Below are 6,000 nucleotides of genomic sequence, written 5' to 3'. Positions count from 1 at the left end.
TTTGATTTTGGAACACGTATGTTCAGAAGAGTGGGTTTTGGTTTTGTGAAGGTGACAGTTCGATTTTGGAACACGTTAAGATTGTTCAATGTGAAGTGGTAATAGTTTAAAGGCCCTCTGTATTTACTGTTTGAACCGAAATAGCACCATATGAGAAATGTCATCGTATGTGTTTTGTTTTTTTCAAAATTATGGTGTTCTACTTCAAGGGACGGCGTTAACACTAGAAGTGGGGATAGAGTGCAGTGACGTTTCTTCAGTACGTCCTGGATAAGAGAGTTGTAGCAGGTGTCATCCTAATACTTCTGGGGATGTTGAGACGGAAAGGAAATATCGGACAACCTTATGTTCTGTAGGAGTCCATCCAAGGACTACGTGGGGTTTGAACTAAATTTTATTTTGTTTTTTTATTCACTTTTATACTCTTTTGGATAAAAATATAAGTATAGTTATTAAGGTAAAGCATTTAAGTTAAGGTTAAGTCAACCTATAAGTTTAATTGTTTTATTAATTGATAAGAATTTTTGTTTCCCTGTTCATTCTGTGTACATATATTTCTTCTTCTTATTAAACTTTTAAACATATAGTTATTACTGTTCATTCTCTACTTTCAACTTGTTAATTTACTTATGTTTTTTTTTTTGTTGTTCACGGAATATTACGATAATTCAAAAGGTGGGTAGGTAATATCCCTAGGTTTTCTCTTATCTACATGTAAAGGTATTCGCCAGTGGTAACAATTCAAATAATTCAACAATTGTTTATATAGGGTTATATTTTAGTTACATTGTGGGCATATTGTTTCGGGGTTTCGTTATTTCCTGAGGAAAAAAATAACTTGGCGCCTAAGGAGCAATTTATTCTTTATTGTTTTTGTTTTTTTCTCCTTTGTCATTATTATTATTATTATTTTTCCTTTAACTCACCCCCTTCTCCGCTGAGCGTGGGCAAGTATAATCGATAAATATATAACTAAGGATAAATCAAAATTTTCGGTTTTATGCGGTCAAAAGGAAAGAAAAATAGTCAATAACTATTTATTTTCCAACGCTTCGCCCCAATTTGTAGAGCCTCGTCAGTGCTAAAAAGAATATTTTGACATTGTAGGAGAGTAAAATACAATAAAGTAAATTTAGGTAGGGTTAAAATTATGTAAATATAAGTAAATAGAAAATTATATAAAAATGAACAAAAAAAAAGAAATAAAAATGGTTATATTATAAAATAAACAATGATAATTATATATATATAAAATCAGATTTAACTGGAACAGGTTAATGACTATAATTTGTTCCTTACCTATTTTCACTATTATTACTATTATTTTCTTTCTCGAGCTTTATTCATTCTCAATTTATGGGGTTAATTTATCATCGTCTATTTTATATAATAACTATTTGTATTTCTTCTTCTTGTTCATTTATATATAATTTTCTTTTTACTCATATTTACATAATTTTAACCCTTCCTTAATTTACTTTCTTTTGTATCTTATCATCGTACAATGTCAAAATATTTTTAGTTATTTTTGTTTCTTTTTAGCCCTGATGAAGTTTCACAAATTGGGGCGAAACAGTTGGGTAAAATAGTTGTTAGCTATTTTTTGTTTCCTTTTGACCACACCCCCGGCCATCTTCTTCGTATTTTTAATATATTTTAGCATTAAATTTACGACTTTGCCAACGAAGGAGTATGATGCAATTGTATCATAAATAGGATAAATTATATAATTATTTTCATATATATACAGGATCCTTCAGGGTGAACTTTTCTAACTAATAATCTGAAGACAATAAAAAAATTCCCTATGAAGGTATATTCGTTAATTGTTTACGTCTAAATATTTTTTATCGTCATGAATATTTAGGCAATAATAAAAAAAAATAATATGTGTTCTAACTACTTCATTAATGAAATTTAAATATTAGAATGCAAACTAAATGTTGTTTAAAGTGATTAGCCTTTGAAGGTGGCCTAAAATCTTTTTTCCCCAGCATCCCAAACAAATGAATCCAGTTAAGTCAGATTCAGAGATCATGACAATAACACTGCTGCAGTGAAAGAAAGACGCAAATTTTCAAGGTAATATCTTTGAACAATATCTCATATGAATATTAATGTTTTAATTTCATCAATAAAGTAGTAAGGAACACATATTAATCTACTTATTAATATATAAATAATTCATAACAATGAAAATCTTTAGACGTGAATATCTCCTGAACGAAGCGTTAACTAACATACCTTTAAACCATTATTTTTGTTTTTTTTTTGAGATCCATAATTCATATTTTTAGTTAGCACAATTGAACCTGAAACACCTCATATGAAAATTAAAAATATTGTTGACAATTCACGTTAAAATGCACCTCAACATATAATTGCTAAGTTACTTGTTCATGAGTACATTTTTTTGGCTTATTTATTTATTCATTTATATGTTGTTGTTTTTTTTTTTAAATTTATATTTGTTATTTTTAAATTTATTTAATTGTTTTTTGTTGTAGTTTTTTTTTTGTTTTTAGTAAACTGTTCTACTGCTATGATTGTTTTGTTGCTATTTATTGATGATTTTTGTAAATTTGCTCAATTGATCGAAAGGTAGTTGCAGACCACTGGAGTGGATAAGTAGGAAGGAGTGAAACAGGGGGAATAATTTATTGAATGTAATTGTTAAATTATTTGGCTTTGTGCGAAAAGGAGGAAACTTAATAGATTAACAGACGGAAATAGAAAAAAGGATAAAAAGAAAAAAAATTTTATTAAGAAAAAAAATGTATTTAAGGATATTGTATTGATGATAATTGTTAGAAAAACTAAAAATGTTAATGTATTGTAGGGTATATATGTCCAATTATGGATTGATGGGTACGCTCTGTATTATAGCGACCCAATTTATTTGGGTACCAAGGCCAAATATTGCATTTTTCTCCATATAATTACCTCATATGATAGTATACTTATTTATAAATATTTATTATTTGCGATGGGTATTTTACGTATTTTTAATTATAAACTAAATTTTAAAAAAAAATTGTTAATGTTTCTATATAAATGCAGCTATATTGAAATTTTAATAATGTTTATTGCATGTAACATAATAATTTTTAACCGCCCATAAACTCTTAAATTAACAAGCCTCAAACTTCACCTTTATAGTTACAATCAGGCATACCTTACTATAAAAGTTATTACCTTGTAAAGTTAATACATTTATTTTAAATAGCTACATGTAAAATGACTAAGCTTTTTTATGATTATATTTTTTACTAAAAAAAATAAGACGAAAGTATCAAATCTTACTCGGTCATTGGAACGTACGCTGTTATACCTGTTCAGTTCTGAAAAAAAACAAACAAATTTTAACTGAACACTTTTCTAATAAAAAAGTATAGACCTCCTGTAAACTCTACCTGAACGAATAAAAGAACGGAAAACATAGTTAAAAAGTTGGAGACATAAAAAGGATTTTTCTCATGTCTCATGCCTCAAATTGTAGCTAGTTTCCTCTTACAGTGTTTTCTTACTTTATGTACCTCTAGTATTCGGATTCAGAGGTTTCAGAGTTTTCGATGTCTACTTCATGAACTGAAAATTCTGATCTAGAAACCGGGTGGGAATGCTGGCCAAATACATCGGTTTGCTAAACATCCCAGCATACTTTATTGGATATATAAACACTACTATTTACTTGCAATAATACAAATTTTTTTTCTACTTTTTTTTTTTGTGTGTGTTCATTGGTTGTTATCTGGTTCTTTGTTCTTAGGCCTGATGGAGACTAGAAATTCTGGCCGAAACATTAACACTATTAAATAAGTTTTTCAACTTATTTCTGACCGCACTCCCAACCATCCTCTATATTCATGTATTTCCAGTCAAAGTACCATAGATTGGTATGAGGAAGTTCAGTGATGCGCGCACCTCACCAGAAAGTAACTTTAATTTCTAATCCCTGCTTAAATTTTTCCCAGTGTTTTGTGTTAGGAAGATAAGACGGATCGGTAGGGTTGGAGTATGAAAGAGGCGAACTGAGGCGACTCTACCTGTGAGTGTAAAGTTGAGCTGAAGTTTTGAAGCGGGTTGTACACATTATAGGGGCGAAGAGGGAGAGAGGGAGGAGAAGATAGTATTTGAAAAGACAATAAGTAGAAGGGGCTGAGACAAGGTGTTAAGGCCCTGTTTCTTAATCGCGTTAGCCAATTATAGCCTAAGCGCCCTACCCCATCACCACCCGCTCCTCCAAAGATCCAACCCCCCCTCCCCTACCCCCCATCCCAATATTGCCTTAAAACCCAAATTTATTCCTACTGTTTAATTATAAGGGTATATTGAAACTGGGAGCTGTTAGGGCTGGCTGTGGAGAGCAATTATTCCTTGTTTCGAAAGACTTAGCCTCCTCAGATAGTCGCTATATGTCAACCATTTTACATTTCTCTTTTACTTTGAGTTCCCTTTCTGCTACTTTGGCGCCTTATTCCTCGTTCTTGCTCCTTCTAAGAAATAATCAAAAGAAATAGGCCTTGTTAATTTAAGTACATCCTGCATACCATAACCTCATAGTCATAACATATTTCTTGACTTTTAATGATTTGTATTTTTATGGATTTTTTTATTTATTTTATACTATATCGGCCTGGTGGGCCTTACATGGTTAATACAACCGTTACATTATATTTTTTTTGTTGATTATGGGGGGGGGGATATAATCTCGTACAAAAGACACCCCTAACTATATACAATGTTATAATTAAAAGAAAAAAAAAAGAAAATAAATAGATAAGAATAATGCTTTTTAATAAAAGAGAAAAGTAAAATTATGATATTTGTAAACTTAACAAAACAAACGATTGCCTTCTAATGGTTATTTTTATGGATCTTGAGGATCATTTAATAAGACAAATATATTAAGGCGACGTTTCGGAACTTTTTTTTAGAATAAAAAAAATAGCTAATTATTAAACACTAAATATACAAAATACAAATTCATATTAATAAATAGAAACATTAATTATAATTCTCAATTACTATATGTTCCACCAATCAATAGCTGTACCACTTACTCTAGTAACACAAATATTAATTTTTGTTAATAGCTCAACACTTATACTTTTCTTCTATCATCACTAGATCATTTCTTTTAGATATCGTCCAATTTTTTTTTTTTTTTTATTTCGATGTATAATTTTAAGTGTGGGGGATTGGGTAGCAGATTGGTAAGGCAATGGACTAAAAACTCCAAGGACCTGGATTCAAATCCGGCTGTAGGAGATAATCGTTATATGTTACCTGTAGCTGTTGAGTCAGCCCTGTTGGTTCAGAAGCCCTCGGGGATTTTGACCTAATCACCTCCTTGCACAACCGTTGGTCTAGTAACAGTACTTCCTTACAGAGTACTGCACCCCTGATCCTTCATGGGTTGTGGTACAGATTTGATTTTATTTTAAATCAATTTCAAGTGTATCAAATTTTATTGTCCTCTTCGTCTATAATGTGAGGTGAGGGCAGTTTGGAAATTTTATTTAATTTTTTTTTTATAGAAGTACAACTGTATTTCTAATAACATACCGTCCCTTACTCCAACCTCATGAACACATAAGACATAACACTAAAAATAAATAAACAGACAAAATATAAAACAGAAATAAACATCTGACTATGTGGAAATGTGGAAGTAATAACTGACTATTATTAGCAAGTAAAAACAAAAAACATTATTGGTATTTATAAATTTATTGAAGCGTTTTTTGCTATTCTCCATTACTTTCTGTTGGTGAATATTTTAATTTTCTAAAATCCTTGACTTTCCGACTATAAATCATAAGTGGGTTAATATTTCCCTGATTGTTAATTATCAAATTCATTCATAGTTTATAATTTCAATTTTTTATTTCTACTAACTATAAAAAATTTTTAATTATTTCAAATAAACACAGTTATAGCTACTTTAGGAATCTAAGTTGATTTTTGCTAAACAAATGATTTTTGGTATACTTAACT

This window comes from Halyomorpha halys, unplaced genomic scaffold (genome assembly GCF_000696795.3).
Source record: "Halyomorpha halys isolate HHAL.00 unplaced genomic scaffold, Hhal_1.1 Scaffold55.1, whole genome shotgun sequence".
NCBI lineage: Eukaryota > Metazoa > Arthropoda > Insecta > Hemiptera > Pentatomidae > Halyomorpha > Halyomorpha halys.
Note: the sequence above shows the minus strand (reverse complement) of the source record.